Raw genomic sequence first — 12,082 nt, 5'->3', positions numbered from 1 at the left:
GGGAATTGCTGGTTTGGAGCATGAATGTGGATCTAAGTGTGCCTTCTTCCTACATCTTTAGAAGTTGAGCTGCTCTATGCACCTGGTTTTAGAGGGGTCTCCCACTCTTAACCAAGGTTAGAGCTTTCTTAGACATTCTCATTCTTACTAACCAGCATTCTTGGAAGTAGAGTTGGACAGGTAGAACTTGGGACTACCAAATACAGGGGGCTGATTCACTCATTGAACATCCTCTCTAATGTTCCTTGGGGGAATGCAACCATTGGACTGTGCCACAGGGTAGCAAGGGAAGGGACCTGCAGCTGTATGTGGTTTGCCTGCTTGAGATCCATTCTGCCTCTATTCTAGAAAGTTCTGTTACTTGCTTTAGTTCTTTAAGTGTGCTATCCAGTTGACTAATTCTGAAACGTTGGGCGATACTATAGAGAACTCTTTTTTCCTGTTTATTTATTTTGAGAGAGAGAGAGAGAGAGAGCGCATGCGCACCAGCATGGGGAGAGTCAAAGAGGTGAGAGAATCCTAAGCAGGTTCCACGATGTCAGCATAGAGCTCGACACAGGGCTCTATGTCATGAACTGTGTGATCATGACCTGAGCATCAAAATCAAGAGTCAGACGTTTAACCCATTGAGCCACCCTGGAGAACGTTTGATTGGTGGCTAGGGACTTTGATCCTACTGTTGAGTTGTTGTTTTGGTCTTTTGAGAAGGGCAAGTTGGCATAGAGAATTAGGATATTTCACTCAAGTGGTCCAAACAGAGGTAGGAAAGAGATACAAGAGAGAAAAGGGACTGGATTCTCACAGGTATTGCCTCATTGCTGTCTCACTTTCTTGCTTCCCCTTAGACAATGCTTTCGTTAAATCACTACCACAGTGAGTTAATTATGAAAAGCCAGAAGGGTCTTTTCTCTTCTTCCCTTCACATTTGGATAAAACATCTGACTCTATAACATTATTATTATTTTTTTATTATATGTATCTGGTGGCAGTGATCTGTCATCAAGATTAATTTTGATCTGTGGACAAGTACCCTAATGTGCTGATGAATTGTTCTTGACGTTATGAGTGAGCAAGCTCCTTTTTGGGCTGGGCATGTGTTCATTGGCTGAATATGAATTCTATACCCAGCACACCCTGCGAATCTGGCTTAATCTGTAAAAAGAGTGGGGAACCATGTCCTCAAAGTAGCAGGGCTAGAAGTGGCAGGGCCCCTGCACATGATGGTACAGGTTGGGCATTGCAAAACTCTAGGGGGAGCCATTTGCACATACGATTTAAGTGGCACCCATTAGGATTAATTACATTGCAGTCTTTTTCTCCCAGGTTTTATAGTTCTTGAGCCACCTTTTCAGTCACATCTCTCCTCACTTTTATTTTTTCCATCCTTCTTCATCCATTCCTAAGGCCACTTGGGGGTTTTACAGATTTGTACATATTTAGTATTAAATTTGTCAGGATAGGCCAGGTTATGCTGCAGTAACCAATAGTTTCACAATCTCAGAAGCCTAAATAACAAAGATTTATTTCTTGCTCACTCTTCATGTCCATTGTAGGTTGGCTGTGGGCTCTGCTCCCAGTCATCCTCAGATCCAGGCAGAGAGACATTCATTACTCCACATAGGGAAAAGGGGACCAGGTGAACCACACAGTGATTCTTAAAGCTTCTGTTTACATATCAGTGGTCAAAGAAGTTTAGACAGCTATGAAAGAGCAAGGAAACCTAACCTTATCATATGTCCCAAAGGATGAGACCCAGAGCATCTGGGAACAACCCTAATGACTGCCATGGGTGTAGTGAAGAGGGTAGTAGGATCATGGACTTGGAGCTCAGTCCACCACAGGTTTGAATCCTGATTCTGCTTCTTGTTTCATGCTTAGTAAGTTGCAAACAAATTACATTATCTCTCTGCACCCATTTCCTCTCTGTATAATAGAGACAATAATAGTACTTTCTTGGTAATGATGGTCATCCAGTGCCAGTTACATAGTAGGGTAACCAACAAATTTCTTTTCTCTTATGCCCCCCTGCCTCACTCTCCACCTGGGGTCCCCTATGGTGCCAGTGCTTTGTGTTAGTCTGTTGAATAAGGGGGGAAACTCCCCCCATCTTCCAGGCAGCAAACAAGAAAGCCCTGGTGACATTTGCCAAAGCTCATGAAAAGAGCTATTAGGAAGGCAAACTGTGCTTAGAAAAATATTAATTGGACTTTAAGCTCATTAGGAATTAAAAACAGCAACAAAAATGTTCACCTTTAGCATAAAGGAAAAAAAAATCCTTGAGAGCCACATAGCCTCCCCCTAAAATGCGTAGCTAACTGACCCTCTGTAAATGCCCAGAGGGTTCTCTTTGCCTGGCTACCGAGGTTCAGGACAACACAGCAGACGCAAGTGACTTCAGGATACCTTTCATGCTTGGCAGGCGTCCCCATTTTATTTATGATATCAAAGCTGCAACGCTGTGTTCTCTTCTGCAGAAGACATAAAAGAGATTCAGAAGTCATCCAAATCATCTTGTAATTAATGTTACCATGCACGCCCAGGACATTAAAATGTTAACAGTGTTAGAATCGTGTGCTTTGGAATACCGAGTGAGGGCTTTATTAGAGAGAAATGCTCAGCAGATGTCATCCACCCTAATTGAGGACATCAGGGTGCCTGCTGCTCGTTCTTATCAGTGGTGCAGAGGGTTTTTTTTTTTTAATTTATTCATTTTCTTTACTGCTAGAATCTGCTCTCATTATTAGACTATCTTGTCACTCATTTGCATTTCAAGTGCTGGGACTGGGGGGGGGGTAGCAGCTATCTGCCTTAGAAGAACACTTCAAGGGTTACTCTATCAAATAGCAGCACAGTAGCACAGTGAATCTGACATCTGGGTTATCTTATTCCCAGATGCTCTGTGGTGTCATTAGCAGGATTAATCTTAGCTTTAATTTCATAATGATTCTTATTCTAATATATGTGAATGAACACAAAGTCTCTTGACTCATTATCACCAATTTACCCAAGATATGTAATCAGGCTCTTACATTCACCAACATTTATTTTTGCTAATACATCTAAAATTGTAGATTAAGCAAATACAGTTAGTTCCAGCTGAGTGAATGCCTACCGAGGTAGCACTGTAGTATTTATGTTTTAATTAAAGGACATTAATGGTGTTGTTTTTAAATATGTACTGACCAAAAATGTGTTCATGGGGAACGGTAATGTCGTTGTTCGAGCAGCGTCCGGCTGTAAAATTAGTCACAGCAGCATTACATTAGAAGCCATTACCCACTTCTTTTGCAAATTATTGAAATTCCCTCTGTTAATTATGTTTTTAACCTTTATAAATAAGATGGAAGTACGTAGTCTCGATTCCAAACAACTCTGCTCCCCTAAGGAAACAGCACAGCGGGTCCTTACTGGTGAGAATAATTGTAATTATAACAAATTGTAATTTGTGGTTTTCATTCCCATTCAAGGTGACCATGCCACATCAAATATTGTCACTGTCAGTTCATGACTCAGAGTAGCCAAAAGGCCATTTCCCCTCTCATTTGACACTAAGTTTCGTAATAGCCTTAAAGGGGGCAGGCAGGGCGGGAGGACGAGATGGGGATGCTCTAGCAAATTCCAGCTCTCTCTTCACTTACTTCAACACTGGACTAACTTTTTTCATTTACCAGCTGTTGTCACCCAGCAGCATGTAGTGGTTTATTATCGATGGATAAAATGTTCAAACAATTGAAGAAATGAAAGTCAGCTTTGCATTTTTAATTAATTAATTAAAAGTACTGTAAATGCCAGCTTGTTAATTGCTTTGCACCTGCAAGCCAACACAGGTTTTGTGCACTCTTTCTTTGAATATTAAATTTTTTCTCGCATGTCTTTATAATGCTTGGGAAGTCTCTCCAGCAAACATATTAGTAAAGAGTAAATATTGAATCTTAGACAAAACTCATGGCTTCATCTTTCACTGTACCCAGAATAGGATTTAAAGGAGGATTTAGATTTCCAAGGCTTCTAATTAAGTAGTGATAATCAGGCTTTCTGCTGAGGGTCACTTCCTGGGAGTAATTTGAGTTATTAAAATGCATGTTTTTGTTTGTTCTGCTTTGTGAGCTAAAACTGATCCCTTTTAATATAGCAGCAAATATGCAAATTGGTGTTTCATTATATTGTGCAATTTATGGCAATCTTCTCTAATTTACTAAAAGGTCAGGAGCCTGACCTTGTCATTCAAAAATTTTTTTTTCCTGGTAAAGCTAAACTAATTATGTGGATTTTTTTTTTTTTAATGAAACTCTGAAAGTGTGCAGCATGGTAAAGAATGTGACAAATTTAACTTTCACTTAGCTCTTATATTCATCAAGATGGCCTTCAGTTTTGTGTCGATCCCGGTAACAAAGAGTAGGTGATCTCAATTGTGAGTTAAGAATCCGTTGGTTTTAAATGCTGCACAGGAAAAAAGACAGAACTTAAAAACAATTCTTGGGCTTCAGAAAAATGTCGCAACTGGAATAGCTTAGCTTTACTGAAATAATTAGTGCGTACATGCTTTAAGTTGTCATTGGCCAGAAAATATTAAAAAGAACTATCATGAACTCAACAGCAAGTTTTTTGTTCAAAAGACTTACCAAATATTTATATTATTTTGTTCTTTATTGATGCCAAATATGCTTTAACTTTTTTTGTTGTTTTACAGAGTTTTCACTTTGACCAGGAGAATTTTTATCTCAAATGTTTTTAAATCCTTATGAGCACAAGTTGGTACCATTGACCTATTTACTTTTAAATTATAGTGATTCTCACACATTAGCCTGAGTAAGAGTCACTTGGATTTCTTGCTCAAATCTAGATTCTAAGGTCTCATCTCCTCAAAATTCTGGTTCAGTAGGTCTGGGATTGGCTTCTGGTAATCTGCATTTTATTCAGGTGGCCTGACGTCTATACAGGTGACCCTTGGACAACATGGGTTTGAAATGTGTGTATATTTGTGGGTTTTTTTTAAATGAATACAGTATAGTACTGTAAATGTATTTCCTCCTCCTCATAATTTTCTTTCTCTTTTTTTTTAAAGAGAGAAGATGCAAGTGAGCGAGGGGCAGGGACAGAGAGAGAGAGAGAGAGAGAGGGAGAGAGAGAGAGAGAAAGTGAGGCTCACCCAAAGCACGAGCACTCATACTCACATGAAACGGGGCTCAAGCTCACCCGATGTGGGACTTGTACTCCCAAACTGTGAGATCATGACCCGAGCTGAAGTCAGATGCTTAAAGACTGAGCCATCCAGGTGCCCCTTCCTTACAATTTTCTTAACAACATTTTCTTTTCTCTAACTTTTTTTATTGTAAGAATACCATATATAAAACAGAATGTACAAAATATGTGTTAATAGATTGTGTTATTGGTAAGGCTTCAACAGTATGTGATTAGTAGTTAAATTTTGGGGGAGTCAAAAGTTATATATGGACTTTTGACTGTGCAGAGTGTTGGCACCTCTAACCTCCAAATTATTTAAGGCTCAACCATACTTTGTAAAGAATTCATAGAAGTTTGACTCTCCTCCATCCAATACACTCATTTGCTTAATATTCATTGCATATATATGGAGATTTCTTGAATGAATAAAGGAATAAATAAACATGTAATATGTGCCATGCATGATCATTGCCCTTAAGGAGTTAGCCAGTAAAACACATGTATAGATGGTTATAAGGCAAATTAAAGAAATTGTAAGTGAAAAATCTTTGGGAACATAAAGGAGGAATAAATTATAATTGGGGGACATTTAGCAAAGGAGACTATATTTAGACTAGGAAGCATGAGAGTTTTCCTCTAGGTGGAGAAGGTGGGAGAAAGACCATACTGACGAGGGAGGAGTTTGAAGAAAGGTCCAGAGATGGGAATATGCATGGTGTGTTCAGGGGAGGGTGAGCAACCTAATATGACCACAGCCTTTGTTGTGTCTTGCATTAGAAGTGGGAATAAAGCTCCAAAATGTCCTGAGATCAGATTTTGCAGGACCTGGAATATTTCAATGCTGAGCATTTGGGGTTTTGTTGGGTGGGCAGTGAGATATCAGTGTCAATTTTAAAGTGAGGGACTGACCTGATTAATTCTGTGTGTGGCAACAATTTGGACAGAAACAATTAAAGACAGGAAGAAGTGTTAAAAGGCGACTCATAGTCCATGGAAAGAAACTAAAGTCCTGGCAAACATAATGGAGATGGTGGACTGGATTCAAGAGACAAACATAACTTGGCAATAAGTTGGATTTGAGGTGGGGTTAAATTTGAAGGAGGAGTGAAGGGAAGGGAATTTGGTGTCCAAGTTTCCAGTTGAGTAACTGTGGATAGTGACATGATTGACCAAGTCAGGCAATGGAGAAAGAGAAACATTATTGGTGGAAATAAAGCTTTTGACTTAGAAGCTTGCTTAGAAAGTGTGTTTGAAGACTGGTTGTGCTGGGCAGCTCTAGGAAGCTTCTAAGTAAGGCAGAATCTCAGACTTCTATCCCAGATATACTGAATCAGAATCAGCACTCTTATGCCATTCATATGCACATGAAAATCTGAGAAGCACTGGTAGAAGAACATACAAAGTCTGTTGTTGGGACACAATCATTCTAAAGGACTCAATACCAAAAAGGGCTTTGTGGTTATTTAAGTTGGGGGAAGGCTCTATGTGATAACCCATATGATCACTATTCTTGGAGATTCAAAAACTACAAGTTATACATTCTACTTCTGAAAGCAATATTACCCTATATGTTAACTAGAATTTAAATAATAACTTGAAAACAAAGAACAAACGAAGCCCAAAGTTAGTAGAAGAAAGGAATAACAAAGATCAGAGCAGAAATAAATGAAATAGAGACTAACAAGACAACAGAAAATATCAATGAACCGAAGAATTTGTTCTTTGAAGAGATAAACAGAATTGACAAACCTTTAGCTAGACTCACCAAAAAAAAGAGAGGAAATAAGATCAGAAATGAAAGAGAAAATGCTACAATCGATACCACAGAAATACAAAGGATCATCAGAGACTATGAATAATTGTATGCCAGCAAATTGTACAACCTAGAAGAAATGGATAAATTCCTAGAAACATGTGACTTTCCAAGTCTGAATCATGAAGAGTTAGAAAATCTGAATGGTCAATTAAGAGTAAGGAGATTGAATCAGTAATTTAAGAACTTTCTACAAACAAAAGTCTAAGACCATACAGCTTCACTAGTGAATTCTATATGTTCAAAGATGAATTAATACCAATCTTCTCAAACTCGGCTAAAAAAATAGAAGAGGAAGGAATGAGACAAGCATTATCCTGATACCAAAACCAAACAAAGACACAAGAAAAGAAAATTACAGGTCAATATCCCTGATGAACATAGATGCAGAAAATCCTCAACAAAATAATAGCAAACCAAATTCAACAATACATTAAAAGGATCAAACACAATGATGAAGTAGGATATATTCTAGGGATTCAAAAGTGGTTCGACACCTGCAAATCAATATGATACACCACATTAACAAAATGAAGATAAGAATCATATAACCATTTGAATGGATGCAGAAAAGGCATTTGACAAATAGCAATTTATGATAAAAACTCTCAACAAAGCAGGTATTGAGGAGATGTACCTCAACATAATGAAGGCCATTGATGACAAGCCCACAGCTAGCATCATACTCAACGGGGAAAAGCTGAAAGCTTTTCCTCAAAGATCATAATCAGGACAAGAATGCCCACTTTTGCCACTTTTATTTAATATGGTATTGGAAGTCCTGGCCAGAGAAGTTAGGCAAGAAGAAGAAATAAGAGACATCTAAACTGGAAAGAAGTAGTAAAACTCACCATTTGCAGATAACATGATACTCTATACAGAAAACCCTAAAGACTCCACCCCAAAACTGTGAAAACTGATAAATGAATTTGGTAAAGTTGCAGGACACAAAACCAATATAAAGAAATTGCTTGCATTTCTACATACTAACAATGAACCATCAGAAAGAAAAATTAAGGAAACAATCCCAGGTATAATTACATCAAGGATAATGAAAAACTGCTCGGTCAGATGGGCCGGAGACACTTCTGGGAGCAACAGCATGATGCTTGTCCAAGGAGAACCCCAAGTCCGGTTCAAACTTGTATTGGTTGGCGATGGTGGTACTGGAAAAACTATGTTCATGAAATGTCATCTGACTGGTGAGTTTGAGAAATATGCAGCCATATTGGGTGTTGAGATCCATCCCTTTGTGTTCCATGACAATAGAGGACCTATTAAGTTCAATATATGGAATACGGCTGGTCAGGGGGAAATTTGGTGGGCTAGAGAGATGACTATTACATCCAAGCCCAGTGTACCATTATAATGTTTGATGTAACATCAAGGGTTTCTTACAAGAACGTGCCTGACTGGCATAGAGATCTGGTACAAATATGTGAAAACATCCCCATCGTGCTGTGTGGCAACAAAGTGGACATCAAGGACAGGAAAGGTACGGCAAAATCTTCCACCATAAGACCAACCTTCAACACTATGACATTTCTGCCAAAATTAACTACAATTTTGACCAGCCCTTCCTGTGGCTTGTTAGAAAACTAACAAGTGGAACATGTGCTTCATCTATGGGTTGCTGAAGGAGAAGAATGGGCTTCGGAGTGAATGTGACAGTGTATACCCTCATTTTTTGAACTTGCATATTTAGCTGTTTTGGAACACAATTGTTTCCTTTCTGAGTTTCAAATATAAGACTGCTGTAGTCACATCACAGTATCCAGTGGTGAAATCTCATTTGTCACTGTCCTTTCCATTTTTTAATTTAGAATTAGAATAAAGTTGTATTTCAAATATCTAAAAAAAAAACCCTGAAATAATTAGAGATAATTTAACCAGTGAGATGAAAGACCTATTAGACACTATTAGACTATTAGGTACTAATGAAAGAAATTGAAGAAGATAAATAAATGGAAAGATATTCTGTGCTCATGAATTTGAAGAATTAGTATTGTTAAAATGTCCACACTACCCAAAGCAATCTACAGATTCAGTGCAATCTCTATCAAAATTTGAGTGGCATTTCACAGAAATAGAACAAACAATTCTAAAATTTGTATGGAACATTAAAGGACTCCAGATAACCAAAGCAATCCTGAGAAAGAAGAACAAAGCTGGAAGCATCATGCTCCCTGATTATAAACTACAGTTGGAAAGTTATAGTAATCAAAACAGTATGGTATTGGCCTAAGAACAGATACATGGATCAACGAAACAGAAGTGAAAACCCAGAAATAAACCCATACTTATATGTTCAATTAATTTATGACAAAGGAGGCAAGAATATACAATGGGGAAAGGCAGTGTCTTAAATAAGTAGTGAGGAGAAAACTGGACAGCCACATGCAAAAGAATGAAAGTGGACCACTATCTTACCCCCTACACAAAAGTTAATTCAAAATGGATACAAAACTTGAATGTAAGACCTGAAACCATAAAACTCCTAGAAGAAAACGTAAGTGGTAATCTTGACATGGGTTTGGCAAGATTTTTTGAATTTGACACAAAAATAAGGGCATCGATAGCAAAAATTAGCAGGTGGGATTACTTCAAACTAAAAAGCTTCTGCACAGCCAAGGAAACTATCAACTAAATGGAAGGCACCTAGTGAATGGGAGAAAGTGTTTGCATATCAATTTTTGATAAAAATATCCAAAAATACCTAAACCTAATAGCAAAAAAGTCTGATTCAAAAATGTGCAAAGAATCTGGATAGACATTTTTCTAAAGAGCACATATTGACGGCCAATGGATACATGAAAATATTCTCAGTATCACTAATCACCAGGGAGATGCAAATTAAAGCCACAATGAGATATCACCTCAATAAGATATTACCTATTAGAATGGCTGTTATCAAAAAGACAAGAAATAAGTGTTGGTGAGAATGTAGAGAAAAGGAAATCCTGTGCACTGTTGGGGGGAATGTATATTGATGTAGCTACTACGGAAAACAGTATGACGTTCCTCAAAAAATTAAAAATAGAACTATCCTGTGATCCAGCAATTTTGCTTCTGGGTATTTATCTGAAGAAAACAAAAACACTCAGAAAGATAGCTGCACCCCTGTGTGCATTGAAGCATGATTTACAACAGCCAAAACATGGAGACAACTTAAGTGTTCATTGATGGAAGAAGGGAAGAGAAAAGGTGGCATATATACACAATAGAATATTATTCAACCATAAAAAAGAATGAAATTATGCAATTTGTGACAGATGGAACTTGAGGGCATTATGCTAAATAAGTCAGACAGAGAAAGACTTATCTAAAGAATCTGTAGAATCTAAAAAACTGCCAAAAACAAACAAAAATCCAAGCTCATAGAAATAGGGAACAAATTGGTGGTGGCCAAAGGTGGGGGTGTCTGATAGGCAAGATGGGTGAAGGAAGTGAAAAGGTACAAACTTTCGGTTATAAGTAAATCCAGGGGTGGGTGCGTGGGTGGCTCAGTTGGTTAAGCATCCAACTTTGGCTCAGGTCATGATCTCGCGGTTCGTGAGTTTGAGCCCCTCATCAGACTCCACACTGTCAGTGTAGAGCCTACTTGGGATTTTCTCTTGTGCTCCCTGTCTGTCTCTCTCTCAAAATAAATAAATAAGCTTATAAAATAAATAAGTCCTGAGGATGTAATGTACAGCATGGTGACTATAGTTGATAATACTGTATTGCATATTTGAAAGGTCCTAAGAAAGTAAATCTTAAAAGTTCTCAACACAAGGAAAAAAGTCTGTAACTATGTATGGGGAGGGCTGTTGACTAGACTTAATTGTGATAATTTTGCAGTGTATACCAATACTGAGTCATGTTGCACACCTGAATCTAATATAATGGTAACAAAACCAAACCCCTACAATTCATATTAGCTTATTAAAGCTCTGAGGAGTTCTATAGTGATGGAATCTGTCTGATTTTGCTTAAGTCAATATTTTCAAAATGTATTTTATCATGAGGTAGTGGGATAATTGTGTTCCTCCAAAAGAAATGTTTAAGTTCTGACCCCCAGTACCTGTGAATGTGACCTTATTTGGAAATAAACTTTTGCGGATGTAATCAAGTTAAGATGAGGTATTGCTATGTGAGGGTGGGTGCTAAATCCAATGAATGGTGTCTTTATAAGAGAAAGAAGAGGGAGGCTTGGAAAAAGACATACCTAGAGGAGAAAGTTGTGTGATGATAGAGGCAGAGGTTGGAGTGACACAGCTACAAGCTTAGAGATGCTAAGAATCACTGGCAACAACTAGAAGCTAGGAAGAGGCAATGAAAGATTCTTTCCTAAGCCTTCAGAGGGAGCATGGTCTTGCCAACACCTTAATTTTGGACTTCTAGCCTCCAGAACTGTGAAAGAACTGATTGTTTTAAGTAGTCCAGTTTGTGGTAACTTATTATTGCAACCCTAGGAAACTAATGTGTGACTCTTTAAGACAAATAACACTAAAATTCTGAGCATCACTAGATTAGAAAATAGTAGTTTAGAACATACATGGAGATGCATGTGCATGTGGAGGTGTAGGTGTCAAACTGGCTTTGGAAATTGGGTATAAATTTCAAGAGGGGATTGGGATAGATGAGAGACATTTGGAAGTAAAGCACACAGTGGGCAGTTAAAGCCTGGGGAATGAGGAGTGGACCAGGGAGATCATTTAAACAGAAATCCCAGGAGAATAGCTATAATTGAAGGAAAATTGAAAAACAGCAAGAGAATGGGCATTAGGCATAACAGAAGAAATAAAATTTTTAAAAGATACATGCATCCCTATGTTTATTGCAGCATTATTTACGATAGCTAAATTAAAGAAGCAGCCCAAGTGTCCATCAATAGGTGAATAAAGGAGATGATTAGTAGAAGGGAGGTGTTGGGGGATGGATGAAATAGATTAAGGGGAATTAAAGCACACTTATGGGGGTGCCTGGGTGGCTCAGTCAGTTGAGTGACCAACTCTTGGTTTTGGCTCAGGTCATAATCTCGAGGTTTGTGACAGTGAGCCCTTCGTGACCTTGCAGAACCTGCTTGGGATTCTCTCTCTATCC

General features: G+C 38.2%; 1 pseudogene; it reads left to right on the top strand.

Moving 5' to 3' along the window:
• Positions 1-8,102: 8,102 nt before the first annotated feature.
• On the top strand, positions 8,103-8,634 carry LOC125171721 (GTP-binding nuclear protein Ran-like; annotated as a pseudogene).
• The last annotated feature ends 3,448 nt before the right edge of the window (positions 8,635-12,082 follow it).

Source organism: Prionailurus viverrinus, chromosome C1 (genome assembly GCF_022837055.1).
Source record: "Prionailurus viverrinus isolate Anna chromosome C1, UM_Priviv_1.0, whole genome shotgun sequence".
Classification (NCBI taxonomy): Eukaryota; Metazoa; Chordata; class Mammalia; order Carnivora; family Felidae; genus Prionailurus; species Prionailurus viverrinus.
This window is presented reverse-complemented; position numbering and strand designations above follow the sequence as displayed.